Source organism: Nematolebias whitei, chromosome 3, assembly GCF_014905685.2.
Source record: "Nematolebias whitei isolate Nwh7 chromosome 3, NemWhi1, whole genome shotgun sequence".
NCBI lineage: Eukaryota > Metazoa > Chordata > Actinopteri > Cyprinodontiformes > Rivulidae > Nematolebias > Nematolebias whitei.
Genome location: NC_056500.1, coordinates 55232044 through 55240772, shown reverse-complemented (window position 1 = coordinate 55240772; position 8729 = coordinate 55232044).

The window sequence follows — 8729 nt, the reverse complement described above, 5'->3', positions numbered from 1 at the left end:
TAGGGGCGCTGTGGCCCCACCACACATCAGCCCACATAAATGTCTTTGGAGTGTCGCACAGTGCTGAATGTGATTCAACACTTTGCTCCTGTGCTACAGAATCAACATGTGTTGATTCGCACAGACAACATGACTGCTGCGTACATAACCATCAAGGGGGTGTGCGTTCAGCCCAGATGTTACACATTGCGCAAAGCTACTGTGTTGGGCTCACCAAAACCTGCTCTCCATCAGAGCAGTTTACATACCCGGTGTTCTGAACAGAGGGGCAGATGTGATGTCCAGGGGCGGCCCACGTCACGGGGACTGGACTCTCCATCCAGACCTGACAGTTCAGACGTGGCAGAAGTTTGGCAAAGCAGCTGTGGACCTGTTTGCAACACGAGAGAACGCTCAGTGTCAATTATGGTTTTCCCCTGAGCCCGCGAGACGATCCATCGCTGGGGGTGGATGCATTTGCTCACAGCCCATGGCCCAAAACGCTTCTGTACGCGTTTCCCCCACCTCCTCTGATTTTACGGTTCCTGAACCGAGTTCAGGAGGAGGGATTGACAGCTCTTCTGGTGGCTCCCGAGCGCGTGAACGCACCATGGTTCCCAGTCCTGCAACGTCTGTTGTCGGGTCGCCCGTGGAAACTGCCGTAGAGGGAGGTCACTCTCCTTCAAGCAGGAGGAGCGATCAGGAGTTACTCAGAAATAGGTCAGCACCTGTGGGTCTGGCCGCTGAACGGATCCACTTAGAGAGGATGGGTCTCCCACAGGATGTAGTGCGCACAATTCTGTTTTCACGTGCTGCATCTACCACAGCGCTGTACACATCAAAGCGGACAGCTCTTCAGCGCTGGTGTACAGAGAAGGGTGTAGAGGCCACCTCATGTCCATTAGGTGGCATACTGTCCTTTCTGCAGCAGCTGATGGACAGAAATTTACATCCAGCACGTTTAAAACGTACGCTGCAGCCATCTCTTCCTGACATGAAGGTTTCTGAGACAGAACAGGTTTTAATCATCCGCTGATGAAGCGTTTTCTAAAAGGTGTACAGAGACGCAGGCCAGTTTCACACCCACTTGTTCCAGTGGGATTTAATACTGGTCCTGCAGGTCCTGATCAAAGCTCCATTTGAGTCTTTGGATCAGGTTCCACTTAAATTCTTGTCTCTTTAAACAGCCCTGCGGCTGACTTTAACATCCGCTAAGAGAGTGAGTGATTTATCTGCCCTCTCTGTCGCTCCGTCATGTCTCAGAATTCAGGCTGATGGCAGCTCAGCTGATCTAAGACCAAACCCAGCTTTTATGCCTAAAACATCACAAGTTCTTTTAAATCAAGAGCGATATTGTTGGAGGGGTCCCCCCCACACACACACAGATCAGAAGAAGTAGCGTCTTTCCATCTTCTCTGTCCGGTGCGGGCGATGACGTGTTACATAACGCGCACAGCTGCATTGCGTCAACATCTGTTTGTGCATTATAGAGATGCATCTGCAGGTCGCCTGTTATTCACTCAGCGCTTGTCACACTGGCTGTGTGAGGCCATTTCTGAAGCCTACAGAGCATCAGATTTAGAGCCTCCTGCCAACCTCAGGGTGCACTCGACCAGAGGTATCGCATCTTCGATTGCTTTGCATAATGATATGACAATGTAGGATATTTGCACTACGGCTGCATGGTCAACACCCTGCTCATTTATTTGCTTTTATCTACATGATGTGACGGCTCGTTCCATGACATATTGTGTCCTTAGTGTTTACAGAATTAATATTGTTGTTTCATGGAACTCCGTTTTACTCACATCTGTCTGCATGCATTACAGTGTGAGATGTTGTTATCAGTCACAAGTTGTGACTGTTATTTTGGTTCTATTGTCATTATTCAGTTCACGACTATTGTTACCAATCAGTTCATTTGATTAATAATCAGCTCTCCTGTTATTATTAATCTGTTCATATGGTTCGGCCGTAAACCGTTTGGTTCATGGCTCTTTTCAGCTTTTTTCCCTCCCCGTTGAAGTTTTCCGGGGTGTTCATGCATTCAGAACGCATAGTTACACAACATGCGTCTGTGCATGGCACACATAATTACGCAATGCGTAATTACGCACATGGGGAGCTGAGTGAAAAGACGTTTTTTGGGCAAGCTTCTGCTTCATACTGTGTTCGAATGGACCCAGTGAGGCGAGAACCACATCCGTTTCGCCCTTAACCCATCAGCGACAGCCTTAAAGGGCGAAGCCTATACGAAATAGAACGTTGGTTACGTACTGTAACCCCAGATTCTATGAGTATAGGCGTAGCCCTTTAAGCGTCGGGCCTCACTGGCTCCTAAATGGCTGAAGAAAAAGCTATTTTTGGGAGCCGATTTCCCGCTCTTAACGTAATTTATACGGACCGGGTGGGGCCCACACAGCAGGTGGGCATGGACTAAAATTTTCAGTGCGATGCTTTGAATGACAGGATAAACCCACTAAGCGACAGCCTTAAAGGGCTACGCCTATACTCATAGAATCTGGTGTTACAGTACGTAACTGTAGTAGTACATATACGAGATATATGCATACAATTTTCACGAGTTCCTCATCTTTCTGACTGTGTAATGTCGTGCATTGAATTTTAACAGAAATGCGAACGAGAGACGTTATTATCTTTGACCCATCAAATGAATGCGGTCATTTATTTTCAGAATCAAAGTTTAACATCAAACATTTACATTAATTTGGCAAAACATGAAAATAATAACAGACAAGTTTCACAGATAATGAGCTTCAATCACGCGGCGGTGATTGAGGACTTTGCTTCAGATATTTCTAAAATATCTGTACTGATTTTATGAGAAAGCAGAGTTTAAGATGGAGATTTATCTTACAGAGAGATATGTGAGGGAATTAATCTGTTATGACCAGAACGTGCACGCTCCATCAGATCTCAGCTTGCTTCCGGTACACTTTAGTCGAAGAAGAAACTGTTACCTGGTTGACGATGACTCAATGTCGGTATAGAATCCTTCAGACTTTTTCAGCGTCTCCGTTGAGAGCAGCTGAAATCCTTCGAGAGTCGTGCGTGGTGTTCAAACAGAAATTATAATTCCAAAACGTCTCTGGATCATCCTGAACGCGTCTGTATCCAAGAGCTCTAACTCCATCACTCTGTGCGCTCTCTAGTTGAACTCATTTCTGAGTGCAGCAACACAGCAACCAACAAACTCCAGCAACTCAGCGTCTCAGCTTCTTGCAACTCCTTCAACTCTAACATGAACTGGGAAGTTGCCACATTTTAAATGGGTCGACTTCCGGGTCATTTGAGAGCTTTTGATTGGTCGATGGACCAGGAATAGAGGTGTGGTTTGTGATGTAAGATGTTATCATAAGTCAAGGATTGTTTTAGTGACAACAGAAAGATTATTGTAGGACTTCAGACTTCGTGGAGTCTCACACTTATTATCTTCTGAAAAAGTTTAAACATGACATTTTTCTCGGTAAACATTTTAGTTGACCGAAAACCGACCTTTAACATACTTACAAACTTGGCTCATTTCAGACAGAAAATCAAGAAATGCATATTAACCTGATTTCTTCTTTGAATGAGGAATAAAAATTACTTACTGTTTATGTAAAATAAAAATGAGTAGTTCTCTTCAACCTGTAAGCATTGAGTGAACTCACACAATTTGATTATCAAACATTTGTAAAACAGTGATGATTATAAAAAGAGAGTGTTCTTTTCACTTGAATCTTCAAGAAAGATAGTCACCAGATGGCTCAAACTGTATTCAGATCAATGAAATAACAGTCTCTGTCCATCTGATAGATTTGAGGTCATCAGGGTCAGATCAGGGTCAGATCAGGTTCACTACATAACCAACGTTCTTCATGCCAGCTGTCTTCATCTGATCTTTTGTAAAAAATATGTCTGAATTTATTTTCCATTAACATTTTTCTTCGCAGGACTGCGTTAATTTTCTTGTCTGAGTTTCTTCTGTCCTGCTTATGTATTTTTTGTGTTCTAATTGTTCCTCAGGTTGTTCATCTCTGTTCCCTGACTGCCTGTTGATTCATCCTCCTGGTCCTGTTGATCCTGGATCATCAGATCCTGACATGTCCCCGTCCTCTGAGGACACATTTTCATCTGTCCCTCATCTCACTCGCCTCATTTCTGTTTCTTCCTCAGTCTCTGAAATTACAACGTCACTGTTAGAATGAAGATTATTGTTCAATAAAAAATATGACATGAATTATTTAACACTGTTCGTACCAAAGTTTAATTTAGAACAACATGTGTGATCACTGGTCAGGTCACTGGTCAGATCACTGGTCAGTGGAAGTTCTGCTGTTCTTCTCATCTGGTTCTGGTCCATGAACAAATGGTTGAACCTCCTTCAGTCTCACACGTCCTCACTGTGTCTCTGTGAACTGTCCTCTCTCTAAATGTGTCTGTAGAGTGACATTAGTTTATTTTCTTGCACATTTCTTTGACAGTTCAACATTTTGAGCCCTGATTGAAAATGTTTGTGCAGATTAAATTTACAGCTCTCAGTTTTGTTGTTGTGATGATGATGATGATGATGATGATGATGATGGTGCTCCTGCTGACTTGAGATGATGTCATTAATAAACAGTATAAATGGCAGTAAAAGTAGTTTATTAAAGCTTGTTTTACATTTTACATATTTTATAATAAATTGTTTGGAAATTTATTTTTGCACAATTAACACTTATTTTGTCATCTGTTATGATTTTAACTAGAAACAGTTTAATTTAAATTAACATTTTAATCAATGAATTACAATTTTACAATAGTTGTCAGGCTACATTCAACTCAGTTATCAGGTACTTGGTTGCCACAAAAAAATGACAAATACAACAATTATATTCAGTCTCTCTTGTAAATGAGTCCTCGTGGCTCAATGGGACGAACCTGTTCAAATAAAGGTTGAATTAATATCTTCTATAGAAATCAAGAATTCATCCAGATGATCTGAGGTAAGCTGGAGCAGATCTGAACTGCTGCATGGAGGACAAGGTGGAGCATTATCCTGCAGAGAACATCAGAAATAACTTTATAACAGGTGTTACTCTGATCTTTTTTAACGTGTGTAACGTTATAAAACACTGACATGACTATATTGATCATTGTATTGCATAGACTTTTTTCTAACAAATATGTGTTTGCAGTCTCATTTCCTTCAAAAATTTAATGATAAAATCTTGTTTCACTTTAAAATTTGATGATAAATGTATGAGTCGCGTCTAAAAACGCTTTGATAAAATGCATACTCTTTGAAATAATCCGTAATCAGTTAAGTAATCAGTTCGTTACTGCTCAATAATTACTGAAAGACGCCAGGTAAAGTAAGAAAAGTCGATTTTTGTGTTATGTTGCGCCAGCTGCTGCTCAAACTGACTGACAGAGATGAACTGTTTGGAACTATTGGGAGCTGCATGAACCACGTGACCGCGTATCGGCGAGTTCAGAGTGTCGCAACTCTCTCTTTATAGGGCTCTGGTGAGAGGTGGTCAGTTTAAGATTAAAATCAGACACCACTCTGAGCAGCAGGAACACGCTTTCCACAGAACCACTGTGTCAACTCTTGAAACTGTGCCTGCAGTCAACCTACTTCACATATGGGGAGCAATATTATAGGCAGAAACATGGGTGTGCTATGGGGTCTCCAGTTTCTCCTATTGTTGCCAACCTGTACATGGAGGAGGTAGAAAAGAGAGCCTTGGCGTCCTTTTCAGGGACACCACCAAGTCATTGGTTCAGGTATGTTGACGACACCTGGGTTAAAATCAAATCTCAGGAAGTCCAACATTTTACTGACCACATCAACTCTGTGGATAAATACATCAAGTTCACAAGAGAAGATGAAAAAAATGGCAAGTTGGCTTTCTTGGACTGTGAGGTCTCAGTCTCTGATAGAGGACATTTGCAAACTGAGGTGTACCGCAAACCCACCCACACAGACCAGTATTTGCAGTTTGACTCCCATCACCCTTTGGAGCACAAGTTAGGAGTCATCAGGACTCTGTACCACAGAGCAGACAGCATCCCCACTAACTCAGGAGCCAGGCAGAAGGAGAAATCCTACACAAAACAGGCTCTAGAGCAATGTGGATATCCTAACTGGGCCTTCCTGAAAGCAGAGAAGAAACCCAAACAGGACTCCAGTCAGCCATCAGGTGAAAAGGAGGAACCCAGACCAGTGGTCTTTCCGTATGTTGAGGGAGTATCAGAGAAACTGAGACGTTTATTTTCTAAACATAACATCCCAGTGGCTTTTAAACCCCAAAATACATTACGGCAAAGACTGGTTCATCCCAAAGATCCAGTCCCCCAGCACAAACAGAGTAATATTGTGTATGTTGTTCAGTGTCAGGAGGGTGATCAGTCTTACATCGGGGAAACAAAACAGCCACTGGTCAAAAGGATGGCCCAGCACAGAAGATCAACATCATCAGGCCAGGACTCTGCGGTCTACACTCATCTCCAGGCCAGCGGTCACTCTTTCAGGGATGAAGATGTTCACATCCTGGACAGAGAGGAACGATGGTTTGAGAGAGGAGTAAAGGAGGCCATCTTTGTGAAAAGAAATCGTCCATCATTAAACAGTGGTGGAGCCTCCAGGTTCAACTGTCCCCCTCTTACAATGCTGTGATTGCTAGTATCACTCAGCCCCCTTTGAATAGCAAACAGCCATCAGTGTGCTAATGATCCATTGTTAGGCTGATGGTCCTTCTTGAGCATGTGATCAGCTGGTTCTGGTTGTCAGCAGCAAACTGGTTGATCCACTCTGAGAAGGTGCTATTTAAGAGACTGAGCTGAAAACAGCACCTCAGACTGAGGAAGTCTTTCGGATGAGAGACGAAATGTTTCTACAATTCTTTGTTTTGCTTTGTTTGTTTTTTTTGAGTATGCAGAGGACCAGACTTAACATTTTTAGACAAAGGAGATGATTGTGGACTTTAGACGGAACAAACACCCCCCCCCCCCCCCCCAATATAGAAGGATCTTCAGTGGAAGTGGTCTCCCATTACAATTACTTGGGTGTGCACCTGAACAACAAACTCAGCTGGAGCAACAACACCACCAGCCTGATCAAGAAAGCTCATCAGAGACTCTACTTCCTCTGGCAGTTGAGACGAGCTGGTCTGGAAGCTCAGTCCTCACCTCCTTCTACAGGTGTGCAGTGGAGAGCATCCTGTGCTCCAGAATCAACGTGTGTCATGGAGGCTGCACAGCTGCAGAAAGAAAAGCTTTGCAGAGAGTGGTGAAGGCTGCACAGAAGATGTTGGAGTCAGTCTCCCCACCATCACAGACATCTACACCTCCAGATGCAGGAAGAGAGCCACCTGCATCATGAAGGACCACACTCACCCAACACACACACTTGTTGCCCCACTCCCCTCATGCATGAGGTTGTTGAGCATTAAGTGTAGAACCACTAGACTGAGGAACAGCTTCTACCCTGAAGCTCTTAGACTCATGAATCTCTAACCAGAATAATCACTGTGAAAAAAAAAGAAAATCACTGTAATGCCATTTGATTGTTGATATGTGCTGCTGACTATCCATGTTGCTGATCTCATGCCACTGATTTATTTCATGCTGCTGATTTATTTCATGCTGCTGTGTTCATTCATTCATACTCATCTGCTCATACAGCCTCATTGTTTGTGCTGCTGTTTGGCATATCGTTTTGTACTATTAGTGCTTAGTGTATTCTTAGTTTAGTGAATTTCGTAGTTCATTTTAGATCTTATTACTGTTTTTCTTTACAATTTATACTTTTGTTGGATGAACTGGGACCCTGTGTACATAGTTTGTTCCACCACATGTGGCACATATGATGAGAATGACAATAAAGAAACCTTATTCTTAAAGATCACGAGAATCTAGCTTATGCTCAACTTCCCCTTTAAGTTTTGCATATTGTCTGCATGTGCCACCATATTTCATGGCAACATGAGAGGAAACATGTGCAGAACCACATCTCTGCTGTCTATTAGATACCATCAGATAAGGCTTCTGCATGTTGGCGTGCCCGCTAAATTTAATTCCCATTCTTCATCCCTGTCTTTTCTTTAGTTGCTTTGCCAAAAGGCAAGAAATCTCTTTCTCCTCCGTTGATGTCATGACTGAAATGGTGAGAAATGAAGGAATTTGTCACGAGAGAATTAAAATCAGGTCCAGCGTGGCTGCAGGAGGGTCTGGCGATTTCTTGGTGGGCTGCTCCGATATGTGGGCTGCAGGGCCAGTGCTCCCTGTTTTATTTTTTTTTAGAACTTTTTATTAACAACATATAAACACTGCTGCGGCTGGAGCTGCCAGCTCTCGTTTTTATTTTATTTTTTAGACCTGTCAATCAGTCTAGTAAGCGTGTCAGCAAATGACCAATCGGCGACCTCAATTTGTCCCCAAGGTAAACGTAACAAGCTCTGGTCGCTATGGTAACGTTTAAACATCCTTTCAAAATAAGATACAGATACGCCACAAAAACGAATATAAAGAACATTTTATTTTCATGAAAATTTTAACTCACGATAACAACAAATCAATGGGAACCCTGAGCTTGTTTCTCTGCAACGAGACGGTCCCATCTGGGAGTGATGGGAGACAATGACACCTGAAGCGTGTTGCTTATGCCCAGTCTACTCTGTTGTTTTGTTTCGGTTGCTGTCACTGCAGAAAACCCCGCTTCACACAGATAGAATGTCGGAAATGGCAACAGGGTTTTCAGT